Below are 15,000 nucleotides of genomic sequence, written 5' to 3'. Positions count from 1 at the left end.
CATGAAAAAAGTGTACAGACTCACACACGAAAGTTATTTGTCTTCTGTACATCTCTCTAAGCATGGTGGAAATATCGTCCTATCCTTAAAGCTCATGTAACTGGTCTACCTTAAAATGCTTCAGTTAGCTTCCGGATTTAACCAACGGGCAATGGCGAGTTCTATGCATGGACTGAAATACAACACTGCATGCGTTATTAATGCAAGCCCCAGTAGTATCCTGGGGTGGAGAGATTGCTTAAAAGATTCACTCTCTGCTCCATTGCTATATCAAGAGTCCATGTCTATCTCTATCGTTTTCATTTAAAGGAAAAGTCAGCAGCACTTTTCTTCCAGGATTTATTTTCTTCCTACTCTTCCTAAAGGGTCCTGTATCCTCAGAGACTTGCACCTACCCAGCCCATAAGCTTTTGCTCTGTCCATCCACCCTTTGCCTCTTCGGGCCAGCAGTGATTGCCTGCATTGACTGATCTCAAATACATGTCTCATACAACTGTGGTGAAAAGGAGCCCTACTCGGCATAGCATTGTGACAGCAAATTGTACCAGACTAACATTTTTTTTAAAGTGGCCAAGAAAATATGATTTAAATTTTCATGAGAGCCTCTCATTGACTCCTGCCGCATGCTCTCAGTACACCAGGGTCTATACTCTGTACAGTTTGGCAGAAAGATTTATTTTGTTCAAGTTTGACCTTTCGTTGTATGTAGCCCGGTACCTGCAACCACACAGAATATGGGTCAGCGTTTATAGTTTCTCTGCAAAAGGTGGTCCCTGAAGTGAAATAATCTGAGCACAATTATGGCGTTTCCAGAGCCAGTTAATCCCCTGATGTGGTGCTCAAAGGGCCATCTTATTTTCTAGTAAAAACGCCTGTTTTGAAGTTGCTGATGGCAGATTTTTCCAACATGAAAGCTGGGACGGGCTTCCCCTTTGAAGGCCTTTTTGGTTGTTCCCTGTGACAAGTGGAAAAGGCGTTGTTCTATTGTGCAATAGCTCAATATAAGGCATGGTGGTCGTTCAGGCCTTTCTCCTCTGGTTCAGAACAGCCATGATCTGTTTCTTGCATAAATAGTCATTTCTAGGTTATTCGCAGGGTCAAAAAAGGTTGTGTTTCTTACTGGCCAATTCTAAGAATTTGGGAATTTTTAGCGCAATCATATTGTTAAGCCTTTCCAAAAGATATTTGCCCCTAAACGTTTTAAGGGCCACTGTACCGAGTTGAAGGCAACTATTACAATCCAACTTCTGAAAATGTGATTACAGCCACTTGGACTTGATTGTGAACTTTTTTTCACAATGATATGTGGATTAACATATCCAGACTGCTGATTCTAGGTTTAACAGGGTAGTCCTTTGCAATCTCCTCTGTTGGGTACATGGTTGGTTGTGTTTTTCCACCTCTGCATTTACTTATTTCCTCTTCCATTTAAACTTTCAAGACAGTGAAAATCAACACTGAATTGGGAAGTTAAAAATCACATTTGGGAGGCGTGGTCCACATGATGAACACTTATTTTTAGTGCTCGATTGAGGCAGCTATACAATCCTGTGCAGCCAATGCACACCTCCAAGCAATTCTCCTGCCTATGCAGACAGACCTTCCCGACTGCATATCTGACAGCTAACAACAGCATTCGTGATAGAACTGTGCACGTTTACGGCCTACTGGAAAAAAGACAGGGGAGCCACATTTAACTGACAGTAAGGTATATACCCTCAGACAACATTTAAAGAACCAGATCTGGCTTTTGACTTCTACAGTCAATCCACACAGCTCCCATCCCTTGCTCTATGGCAGAAGAGCATGCCCCATCTTTTATGGATGAAATGGTGGAAACAGTTCTGTCTGGACCATCATTGTTGTGAAATACCAACATTAAAAGCAGTGACATATGTTGATGATTGCCAGGCCTTATCACTTTGAAAGGAGTATCAAGTGAAAGTGTCTTACACTGAGCTGTCATGGCCTAACAATTTAAAGGAAAGGCAGCCCCATGGGACCTGATGGATAAGGCCAAGTCATGCATTTTTCAAGAATACTTAATGTTGCAGAGGTTATAGAGTTTAATAGTCTGTAAGTGTACCAGAGATTGGTTGATTGTAATAATTAATACCACAAAAATTGTTTCTAATGCTGTGTAGATAGAAATAGTGGAAGAGGAAAGCATTTTAAAAGCGGCATCAACTTATTAGCCAGCACACAAAATGCCTGAATAAATAAACTCAGATTTTTAAAGAATACCTGACTAATACTAAAATAACTAGATGTGTTTAGTTGCAAAAACAACCTAACATTTTGCTAAGGATAGCTATTACACAAACTCTAAATTAATCACCAAGCAACTCAAAGAAAGGAAAAGGGTAAACTGGACCTTTATTTCAGGAGAGGAAATGAGTAGCAAATGAGTAGTTGTCTTTGTCTAGCTGTGTCGGCCTCCACATGTCTAGTGCCAGGAGACCCTGTTGGGTAGCTGAGCGCTTTATAAGGGTAATTAATAATAATAGCAACAAGGGCCCAAACCATCAATTGGGCTTATATCAACTTCATCAGTTTTGGCCAGACATGTTCCCAGTAAGAGCAATGGATACAAGTTACCAACATTTTATTTTTGAAGAGGTTGCACAGGGTAAGAAAAAAAGACCCATAGGTAGACAGCTGCCCAAGTAAAAGAGATGTAATTGTGGGAGGTAACTGGAAAATCCAACCCCAATATAATTGTCAACCTATCTAGTTTGGGCCATGCAGATTTATAAGAGTTTTGTATAAAGGACCGTGCTTTGTCTCTACTAATGGACATGATCCATTTCGAATAAAAATAGAATTACATCAGTTCTTCAGAAAAACTAAAGACTAAATATGTTTTTATTGATAAGGATTGCTTACAAAATGAAGAGAGCCTTAACCCCTCGGCTGCGCCGCCCGTTTTGCAGCAGTGCGGCACTTCCGCAAAACGGGTGAGGCCGTGTCGGCCATTGGCAGACGGCAGCACCAGCGAGGTAGTGCTGCCGTCGGCCACTGGCCGACAGCAGCATGGAAGGGGTTAAGAAAAAGTCCAACATCTATCCCCATGCAGCTAATACACCACCTGGGATTTTCGTTTTTAAAAAAAGGCAATACTGGAAACTTTGGAAACAGCTGAAACAAAAAATACTCATTATAATAATCTGACAAAGGAGAAAAAGACTAGCGCTTACAGAACTAGCAAACAGTGATCCGGTTATAATAAAGTAAGCTGACAAAGGGGGAATAATTATATAAGACCTTATGGCTTAAACTTAAAATAAGTGTCTTAGACTATATGCAATATAAATAGTTACAAGATGCTAAGAGTGCCCCACAGAAAATATTAGGTGACAAATAGTGCCATTGGTAGTGAAGATCAAAACAAGAAATTGAATAGTAGAATTTCCTCAAATTGCAATATTTTTACAGTTTACCAAAAGCCCAGAAGAGGAAGAATCCATCAACATGTGATAGGCCTAAAGTGTCAGGCAGTGGTTCCCTTTTGGAACCACTTGTACACATTTTTGATTTTGTTGTCTACGACCTCTAGTGACAAAAATGCCATAGCTTCTAAAATATACTAAGAAAACTCATCCTCCTTACAGGCATACAGCTTGAGCAAGGATCACAAATACTTATATCTTTCAATGTGAAGGCATTGCACTTTAACATTCCATTAAGAAGCAACTATGTGGATAATAGAAACTCTTTCGTGAAATTCTGAATTTCCATATCACACTCAGCCAAATTTAGCTATTGAATATTCAACCATCATTCTTATTTAAAACTATATCCATTTTGAGAAAATAATCTTCCTCCAGGGAGATAGTGTGGGCAGTTCCTGTTCCCAAGTATGGCAAACCTTTGTGTACACAATTTTGAGACCGAAAATATTCCATAAAACAAATCTGCTTTCAGGGAAATTGAACATGCTGTGACACTAAGGGCCAGATAACGACCTTCCAGCAGAGTGGTGGGGTGGCAGTGCGAACTACCATGCCACCGTTCCGCTGAAGGACGCCCACCAGATTATGACTTTACAGTGGTCTGACAGGCGGGCGGCATGGCTGTTCCCCCTGCAATGCCCTTTAAAAGGCTGCGGTGCCTTTTAAAAGGGCACAGCAATGGGGAACGCTACACAAGGTTCCTGTATGGCACCACCTGTAAGGAGGTATGACGATTCATTGCTGAAACCAGGGGTGTGTGAAAAATTCACTGTTCCAAGACTAGCCGAATTTTGCAAAACAATCTATTCTCGCCATACAGTAAGATAATCTAACAACATCGAGCAGCTTGCCTACTTCCACCTGACGATGTACGAAATGAAAATAGGATAGGTGAGTGCTATGAAATAATAAGATGCTCTACACTCTGTTGTGTGTTCAGTTGTATGGGGTGTGTGAGCGTGCTAGGTATGCTAAGCGGCTCATTCGTACCTACAAGAATGTGGCTCTGTTTGTAGCACATTGATGCAATTTGTGCTTTTCAGAGCAAAATTACTTATATTCCCATATAGTTAGAGCAGAATAAGCAGACAATCGGGTTACTTGTCTCTTTTTTTCAACCCCCTCATTTAGCACGTGATGGTGGTTGAGCTAGGAGGTTATTAGTTAGAGGGGCAGCTAGGTCTTGAAGAAAGTCTGTAATTTTGTATGCCGTTAAGACTGTTGGATGGCTACGTGCCTGATAGCACCATCTCCTTGGTCTATAAAAAGTTAATTAATGATAGATCGGACCTCCTGCTACATCTTCGAGACTTGTGGACACGTGACGGTCTTGAACTGGATGACGAGGACTGGCAATCTGTGGTCTCCTCTCCAAGGGAGGTCGCGATCCCAGCTCGGCTCCGGTTAGTTCAATTGAAGATCCTGCACAGGATTTATGTCACGGGCCCTCGTCTTGTCCACATGGGTTATTCTGATGATGGTCTGTGTAAGCGAGGATATGGGCATGTGGGGACTTTCCTCCATATTATTTGGGAGTGTTGTGAGGTCGCGGCTTTCTGGAAAGAAGTGCATGAGGTGATGAATGAAGTGACCGGGATTGCCCTCTTGCCGGAGGCGAGACGCTGTTTATTGAATGTGTGGGAGCCTACTGACCAAAATGTAGCGCAAACTCAGTGGGTGACCCTGGGAGCCATGATTGCTAAGAGGGACATTGCTCAATTGTGGGGGTCCCCGAGGCCGCCCACGGTCTTGGCATGGAAAGAAAACATGGACTGGTGTATGTTTAGAGAAAAGACTGTGTATTTGGCCCGAGGCCGACCTCGGAAATGGTGCAGAATAAGGGGACCCTGGAATGGCTATCGTGGAGATATATGTACACCGCCTGTTGTAGATATCCCTGACGTCCCACCTTCCCCCTAACCCCACATTCCGCTCGTTGTTCTATACTTGCTTTACTATTGTCCTACTCTCCCCCTCCCCCCTCTCCTCTCCTACCTTGATTGCTGATTTCTTTGAATAGCGTTTCCTTCCCCGACATGGAATCGGTACTGTATGTAATATGTTTTTCTGCCTTGCGGTTCGTTCTCACAAAATTTTTAATAGAAAGAAATATATGCCTGTAATCTCTCTGCTGTCTTTTTTTAATCTTATGGTTGTAATGAAATAAAGAATAAAAAAGAAGACCAAAGTGAAGCAATTGAAATAACAAAGTAGCTTACTATTGCCCTTACAATCCCTGCTCTTCTATATTTAACAGCTCTCTTTGGCCCAAAACTTCTAGATAAAATCTGTGTTATTCACCTCTCCATTGAAACCCGTTCTCAGTTACTGAATAATCCGTTCAGTAATGAATGCACTTCTACAATTTCGTTCAATAACTTTTGAAACTTAACATTTTAAGATATATCTTTATTGAATAGGAAGTGTAAATCAGGTGCGCCCAGTAATCCCATTCCATTTCAAATCATTCATTGTGGAATTCCAATTGTTAATAAGGTTATTATTCCTATTATTAATCCCTCTCCAACTTCTGGTTCAGTTCCCCAAATTCTTTTTAAATGTATATTTATTAACATTTTGAACAAAAGTACATAAATCATTGTCACATGTGCAATTGCTCAAGCTGCACAAAGTAAGGGACCCATGCTTTTTAAATCTGCAAGCACGCTCCTCTTCCCAGGTTACACAAGACAAGTACAGCCATCATGTAAGACCTTCAGTGGAATAAACCAAAAACTGAGATCCAAGAAAATCGAATTTAGGCTCCAATGTCTTGCAAAGTCCAAGGATAAAACTTTTCTTTGACACCTTGGAGAAGGGTTGTGGGACTAGTCAGCTGAAATTTCCCTTCAGCGGTACCCCTTGGACCAGACTTGTATACCTGATGCCAGACCCAAAGAGATGTGACATGTTGGTAAATGGGCAAAATGGACAAGATGTGATTGAGACAAAATTGATGACACCTAAGCGCAAACTCGAGCCAAACTCTGTCCTGGCCTGCTCTGATCAGAAAAAAAGGCCTCGACACTGCTGAAATAGTGCTTGTCCTTAAGAAAAATAATATGCCATGGAAAAATGCATTAAATTGACTTGTGACATAATCCTGCGGTCTGCCCCGATATCCAGCTTGGATCTTAGTAATGGTGGGACTGGATAGAACCTTATGAGTGGCTTCCTTGTGTGGGCACAAGAATTGATAGTTGACAATAGATCTTGTTTCGACTGTAGGGACTTGCATGGTTTGGCAATGTAGAGAAGCTACCCCATCCCTGTGTTGATGATTGGGGGACAACCACAATGCAAACCATGAATGGGCCTTGACAATAGATATCCTTTTACTTGTTGTTAAGGATAATGTGGGGAAAAGTGGATGTTGCTTGTACTTTTTTTTTATTGGTGGTGTAATATATTTTTATGTATTGTGGACAGTGCATGGAAGATATCTACACCCAGCTAACATATATTTCATGTTCCTAACTGTTAAAGGGGCTCCGGGGAGAGCATGTTCACTTTTCGCAGGAGTTAATATACAGTTGCTGATTGCTACTTCTTGTATGGATATTAGCAAAGGCGTGCCCAATGAACCTGTAACTCAGTGGGTTCCAAGCTTGTTGGAACCACAACCCACCTTTTAGAACAACAAACTTTCCCAACCCACCAACCTTTAATGGACATCTGGAGGGGCGAGTTTTACTTCTGTAACTAAAGCATTGTATGCTAGTGCAAAAGGCCACTGCCTTTACACAGACATACAGATTTACTGATAAAACAATACAGGGCTCAAATTATAATGTGTGGAAATTGGGTTTCTGTGAATATTTATCATGTGTGCATCACCAAGTAAAATATCTTGATTTGCTGTGGTCCTCTATTTCTAGAACACTTCAGAATTACAAAAAAAAAGCTTTATTTTTGCTTTCCTAACTGCTGAATGCATACAATTCATTTAAAGGTATTTAAATATTATTGTGTGTTGCAAAAATAATGACTTCCTACAGCCCTTTCTTTCACATTTCCTGTACTCCAGCAAGAGTGCCAAATAATTCCCTTTTTTTGTATTTCAATTCCATATCGGGTTTTCACATCTACAACCGTGTTGAAGGCAAAGATATACATGCACATTATTAACATCAAACTTTTGCGTGTGGGAAAATGAGTATCAACTCAAATAGCGGGCCCACTGGAGAATGGGAGGTGAGGCAAATGACCTATCACACAGCAAATGAGGGTTGGGTCAAATAGGGTGCTGGGGAGGGGGTGATAGAGTGGGTGGAAAGGTGAGGGGTGGTTCCCCTGTCAGTCACTGTGGAATATTTCCCAAATGCTCTAGTGTCTGTAAAGTCTGCCTACTTTGTGTGGTAGGGTAGAAGTGCAGCCTGTTTCCCACTACTGGGAGTCCTAACTCACTCCACTGTTGTAGTGGCTCACTTTAAACTTGGATTTATCTAGTCTAAGGATGTCTTGCGGAGTGTGGCAGCATCCTTCTCAACCCATATGCATGCACGTGTGTATTGGTTTTACCTGAGGGCCCCAAGCAAGAAACCACAAATCCAGTCCATGACCTCTGACATGTATGTGCGACGTCTTGAGAGGCAGAGACTCTTATTATGACCCAAGTGTAGTTATGTCTGTAAAAGAATATATTGCAATATTGTAGGCCCTCTCCTTGGTGCCGCCCATCGATCGGGCTAGCTCTGTCACAGACACAAGCAGGAGCCCCGGACTGCCTCAGAATTCTGCATTGGGTAATTGGATTTATATATCATTTGCTCATAAGTAGCCATGACATGCAGGTTGGACAGCCATGTATCGTAGGATGGCAGTATGGCAGATTTCCAGTTTCTTAGGATCTCCACCTTTACTGTTTCCAAAGCTCTGGGCTGCCAGTGTTCTTCAATATGGGACAGGTCTGGGAGTATTGACACATCGTGCGACAACGTGCACTGCAAACCCCAAATTCGCCCTTCAACATGTCCCAAACCTAACGTCAATAGTGCGAGAGTGCCTGGCAATCCCACAGGACACGTACAATGGTTGAATTGCACCTCCAACATTTAGAATTCACCTGCATGTGTGCCCTAAAGTGTTGCTCTTGTTGGAGAACCTTAAGCTAGCTAAATGTCAACCTGGATTCCCGAAGTAGTTTATTGTGGTCCTCCAGTACATCATTCCAGTCTTCCTCCGGCATTGAAATGTGTAGTCTACACCAGGTGTCTCCAACCAGTTAATCGCAAGCTACTATTAACTTGTTGACTCCTTCACAGTAGTTCACAGCTTTAAGTTCATTTTTTCAAAAAGCACAGGTCATATTTTTCGCTGAGACCAAGACAAGCAATTCATATCCCCCATTTTACCTTCTGATTACAGAGAGGTCAATTGTGGAGTACGAGAGGGCTCAACCTTGAGCCCAAGTTCCCATCTATACGGCTCCCCTTGCTACCAGTGTTCAAGCTTGGAGCTTCAATGTGGTCTCCTATGCTGATGACAACCAGTTGAGGTTTGCCTTCAAATATTTGGATGTCTTGTTCTCAGGGAATTTTCAGGCCTGCTAGTCAGCAGTGGCAGAGTGGATGCATGTAAGCTGTCTTTTCTTAAATTCAGCAAAAATCTGATGTTTTAACATTTGGTTTATCCCCCATATTAAACCGTTCTCATCCTTGGCCTACCAAACTTTGCCAATCTTCTGCACCTTCCACTACTGCCAGAAATGTGGGGGTTAAACTAGACAATGCACCATCCTTTAAGCCACACATCAATGCGGCCGCAGGAGTCTGCTATTCTCTGTTCAAATCTCTAAGAGAGACACTAAAATTCCTACCGGAACACACTAGAAAAATCATCATCAATGCGCTGGTTGCATCAGGACTCGATGTGGCCAACGTGCTGCATCTTTGATCTCCTCAAGCATTGGCAAATATACTGCAGCGAGTTCAGAAAGCAGCAGCCAGGTTGGTTTAGAATATTCCTCAACGGAATTCAATTAGAAATGCCTTGAAAATACTTTATTGGCTTCCCATTAACCAAAGAATAAAATATAAAGCTTTGAGAATAACGTTTAGGACTACCCCAAAAAAAAGGCCCGACGTACATCTGCAATAAAATTAAAAGATCGCATCCTCGCAGAACGCTTCGCTCAGCCAATCACAATTTGCTATTTATTCCTAAGATCAACAAAGCAAGAGTATGAGGTCGCTCTTTTTCTTATTTAGCCCCAAAACATTGGATTGTTCTCCCTGAGCATATTAGGTGCTCCACTTAAGAGGACTCTTTTAAGACCCTACTGAAGACCCACCTCTTTAGAGAGACCTAATATGGGCCGGTCTGCGTATTACTATAACCTGCGCCGGAACGCTCCTTTTGGAGCAGCTATTGTGCTTTATACATTTTATTCATTCATCAGTGGTGGCATGGGTGATTGAAACTTGATTAACAATCTCGCTAACCTTGAATGCCAAATGCTGTGCACAGACGCTTGGGACTGGTGGACTAATGCATCCACTTCAGGAACCTTTGTTTGACCACATTGTCACAGGTTAGAATATTGATGGATCCATTCAACCTTTGGTACTTCCGAGGGCACTAACACGAGTACCATTGAGTTTGGTAACATACATCTCTTCTTTCAGTCAGCGCTAAGACACACTTGAGGGTGCTGGGGTGAATGTGTGATTTACAAATACACCTGTTATGTTAGCCTCTCCAGCACTTAGGCCTCATAGTCCCTAAAAGAGACATTGCTAGAAAATGACAAAGCATCACGCCATGGGACCTGGGACCGGGGAATGTATTATTTTATTGCTTTGGAGATTCCAATTTATTAAGCCAGACGTGGTCCACAGAAACAACACAAAGTGTGGTCGAGTGAAATCAATATAGAGGTATTGTGTCTTGAGGAATGAAGTGTGGCCTGAAAATGCCTCGCCACGCTTCTGGCCAATGATTGTACGTTCCACTCAGTGATTTGGGATGTAGGACAGGATAAGATAGTTAATTCTGCTGCGATAATATGATGTCACTATTTGAAAATAAGTCGATTATGTTTTTATTTTTTAAAATGCTAATATAACTTGCTTATTAAAAATCGAACTTAATTTTTGTATTGTATCCTCGACCTCTATTGTCTGTGCTTCCTTCCACCGTATCTTTCCCACTGTCTCCACCTTGGCTATGATGAGCATCTGTCTGACACCTGTTGTGGGCACCACTAAATTCTGTTTGGTGACGGTGGCTTGTTTCATAAATCTATGTGGGAAAGGAGGGTAATAGGGGTGGAGTAGAATGAGTCTAGTAAGGCTTGATCGGTTTTGGAATTTTTACTGACCTCTCCTTCTTTTAACAGGGTATATATTCAGGATGGTGACAGCCAGTGCGAAAAACAGAGGTCTGGAATATATCATTACAGGTACGTTTAGTATCTTAATTTTAATTGTTACGTGATTAAAGTAGGAATGCAAGTAAATGCCTACCAACGTTTTTAACAGAAAAGGCCAGATATAGAAAGATAAGATTTTGATGAACTTCTTACTGGTTCTCCCTTTTCATACAATTAACATTTTCTATGGATTTTAATGTTCTAAGATTAGTGTATCCTTTCCAACCAACAATAATATCCTGTGAGCTGAAGTTTGTTTCATTGACATAGCAGACTATGACCCACATATTGTCTGTCACACCGGCAGCATTTCCTAGCTTCTTAGCCAACAATGCTTTTCATGCCAGCACGTTAACCCTCACCACTGGAAGCTAACCGGCCCAAACTGTATGGTATGATTGCTTATAAAGTCAGGACTAGCTAAAATAGCTTTGCATGATATGACCTCAGTTTGGGTGTTCACTTGGTACCAGAGCCTCCTCATACACAAGAGGCTGAAACATCCTCCAATGATCTTTTGTGGTCCATCACTGAAACAGTGTCGTTTCCTCTGTGTGATGTAAAATCCCTCAAAGTGATCTTGAGTTACCAGTTTTTTTTTCCTGAGAGTGTTTCCTGTCAACCAGGAGTTGGAAAGTGCTATTTTGCTTTCCAGGCTAGACTCTAAATTGGATGTAAAAAAAAAGTCAGCAAGTTTTACTTTAATGGTATCAAGATCTTTAGGGAATGTCTACCTCCAGATGAGAAGGGATATTTTATTTTTCCTTCCCTTTATTTTTGTGGCATATAGTTCAATAAAATAAGAAAATATTACATTAAATAACCATTGGCCTAGCCAAGGTAGGACATTTTGGCGTTGACTTTGTTTGTTTGTTTTGTTGTCATGTGGTTGTATTTTGTATCGTTTCTCTGGAGTAGGGAGGGCCAGTGTCTCTCTGGATGGGGGAGGGCCAGAGGGGTTCAGGGGTGAATAGTACCTATTCACAAAGCAGAGTAATTTAACCTTGGTTTTGGGGCACCTACCTCATTGTAGATGATGGTACTCGGTGTGTTGAGGTTCTTATCCCTTGAAACGCATTTAAAGATGAGTCTAGTCTGCGCAAGCTGGATGGAATCCTTGCAGAACAGTCAGCAAGGCTATCTGTAGCTTGCGATCAGGTGGCTGGGTCAGCAGAGGTAGAAAACATCTATACTGCCACTATGGATCTGATTGGCAAGTTGTTTACGGTTCCAGTAAAGAAGAGCCTGGCAACCACCAAGCCATTGCAGGACTGGTTTGATAGTAATTGTAGAAGGAGGAAAACTGATTTAATTTCTGCTATCAAATCCTCAATTCCAGTATCTGTACGTTCGGCTAGATTGTCTTATAGAAAGGCAATTATAGCCGCAAAAAGGGCTTGGGAAGAGTCCCATTGGGAAAATCTTAGAGATGCAAGCCGAAATAAGGATGGTAACCTCTGGGTGCAGCTCGAACCAAATTTCAAATCATATCACGGGCAGGGATTGGTTTGAACACTTTTTTAAACTCTATGGTGGGAATGATCTGACCGGAGTGCCTGGGCATTTGAGCGGTGCTCTGGTTGATGGTTCCGGGCAGCTCGCGCAAACTAGAGTTAATAAGAAAGAGGTTCTCGCTGCAATAGCCAAAATAGTATCTGCCAAAGCCCCTGGACAGGATGGTGTGCCCGGTGATCTTTTTAAAGCTAACCCTGATGGTTGGGCAACGTATTTCGCCACCCTGATAAATGCACTGATGGCAGGCTCACCGGTCCCTAATTCTTGGAAGGCGGCCGAGGTCATTCCCATCTATAAGAAGGGCCATAGGGAAAACCCTGCCAACTACCGTCCAATTAGTCTAATAGACGCTGGACAGAAATTGGTTGGCAGGGTTCTCCTTGAAAGGATCCTCTCGTGGGCAGAGGAAAACAAGATAATTTCCCCTCACCAGGCTGGCTTCAGGGCATGCACAGGTACAACTGACCAAGCGTTTAGGTTGTTACTCCTTCACTGGAAGGTGGTCACCATTGGCAAAGGCGGTCTTTACTTGGCATTTATTGACTTGAAGACCGCCTTTGACCTGGTACCCCGAGACCGCCTGTGGACTACACTGGGGGAGATGGGGATTCCGACTCCAACCCTAAACCTTTTGGCACGTATGCACGATGGTACCTACGCCCGTATTAAATGGGGCTCCCAAGGACAAAAAAACAATAGGATTCCTGTGAAGCGAGGGGTCAGACAGGGGTGCGTGTTAGCCCCAACACTTTTTTCTTTGTTTGTGAATGGTGTGGTTTCTTTTCTGCTTGAAATAGACGCAGACGCCCCGGTCTTGGCGGGCGATAAAGTGCCCACCTTACTTTTCGCAGACGACACGTTGTTGGTCTCAAAAACCCCGGTGGGCCTGCAAAAGTTGTTGAATCGCTTCAGTCTTTTTTGTGAACTTAGGGGCCTTGTGATTAACACCTCGAAAACTAAGCTTCTCTATTTCAATCCCAGTAAGTCCTCCAGGTCTATGCTCCTTCTTGATGGAGAACCATTGGAGTGTGTAATTTGACTACTTGGGAATTAGAATCTCTCAAAACTTGAAGTGACAGCCCCATATTAATAAAATGCTTCTGAACCATAAAAGGGTGGCTGGTGTTTTGGGGCGGGAACATCGTATGTCCACCTCTAAGCCCGTTGCCCCTGCCCTGGATATATATGCTGCAAAGGCTGTGTGCAGTGCCCTCTATGGTGCAGAGCTGTGGGGCTTCAAATGCATTAGCGGCCTCACCACTTCTGAGAATAAGTTTCTTAGAGAGCTGGTATCTCTTCCAATGGGCACCCCCATCAAACCATTATTGAGCGATTGGGTCGCCGCTCTATCCGGGACCTAACCAGGCTACGACCTCTTTTATTTTGGGCTAGGCTATGGCGGACCCCCGAGCTCTCTAAGTACCTTGATGGTTTGAAGGAGGTTATGAATCTTAATGGCTCCCACAAAGTCAGCTGGATCCGTAACATTAAGAAGCTTTTGAACAACATTGGTTTGCCAATTAATTGGGAGCTTCGAGTCCCCTTATCCAAGCCTGAACTTAAGCGAGTCTACTGGAATTGGGTGGACGAGCAAGATCTAAGGGACCCAAACCAAGGAAGGCTGACCGAAGAGTTTAAACAGCATAAACCCAAGCCTTGCTTGGAGCCTTACTTGGATTTCATTAAAAAACCAAGGGATAGATCGCTTTTTATCCAGTTCAGGCTGGGAAAACTACCCTTACACGATTACACCTGTAGGTGGAAGCCCCGTACCAAACCACACCTGACTGCCCAATTTGTGAAGGCGTCACTGAAAGCATACCTCATGTTTTTTTTTGCATGCCCAGCCTACGCAAAACCGAGACAGAAATGGCTAAAACCTGCATGTCTATTGCTCGGAACCAGGAATCATTCCGTAGCTTTGAGAATATTTAAGACTGACACTAGCACATGCTTAGTCTGTGGGGTTGCCAAATTTCTGAGCTGGGTATGGGTAATTAGAGCAAAATCTATGAGATGACTTAGTTTTTAATCAAATTTTTTAATTCCACAAAGCTGCTAATGTTTAATATGCCTCTTAATCTATTTATTGTAACATGAATGTTTTTACTGTAACTAACCCCGCAAAATGTAAGATTTATGAATTGTGGTTTTTCTTTTAATCTTTGTATGTGCTTTTATGATATCTTGTGCATATCGAAATAAAGCTTTGATGAAAATCAATTTCTAAATTATTGAATCAGCCTCGACGCAGAGGCCAAAACTGCTAGTTGAGCACACTCACAGGACAGGGTACTGTCTCCTGGGGATATTAATGCTGACTCGGGTTGCTGCCTTGTGTAAATTCTGTTATTGTTGCATGCAGCTCATTGTTCGCTGAAAGTTATACTATAATACAAAAATGAGGCAGCCAAAAAAGGACTGACGCTCAATTGCATCCCAAATCAATCGCCTTCCATTTGAAATGATTGAGATTTTAAGTCCGGTGTAATTGTTGCTGAAAATATGAGGTGGTTTCGCTCATTTTGGTGAATTACTTGTTTTGTGACTGCTCAGTCCTGTCTCCAGACACACTGGTGCCCCGTGGTTATCTAATTACTGAGAAAGAGAACTGTGATGAGGGCAGTGTGGGCCTGTAGAAATTGACCGAATATTCTCAAA

The 15,000-nt window shown here is 42.4% G+C and overlaps 1 protein-coding gene across 1 annotated transcript in view; it reads left to right on the top strand.

Annotated features, from left to right (window-relative positions):
* The window catches only part of TTBK2 (tau tubulin kinase 2), a 631,485-nt gene that overhangs the window by 108,452 nt on the left and 508,033 nt on the right, over positions 1-15,000 (top strand). Inside the window, exon 2 of the mRNA XM_078659515.1 lies at positions 10,792-10,854. The gene's annotated coding sequence lies outside the window, so the exon portion shown is untranslated. The remainder of the gene's footprint in view (positions 1-10,791; positions 10,855-15,000) is intronic.

This window comes from Lissotriton helveticus, chromosome 9, assembly GCF_964261635.1.
Source record: "Lissotriton helveticus chromosome 9, aLisHel1.1, whole genome shotgun sequence".
NCBI classification, from domain to species: Eukaryota; Metazoa; Chordata; class Amphibia; order Caudata; family Salamandridae; genus Lissotriton; species Lissotriton helveticus.
The sequence above is the reverse complement of the archived record's forward strand: the minus strand, read 5'-3'. Positions and strand labels throughout refer to the sequence as shown.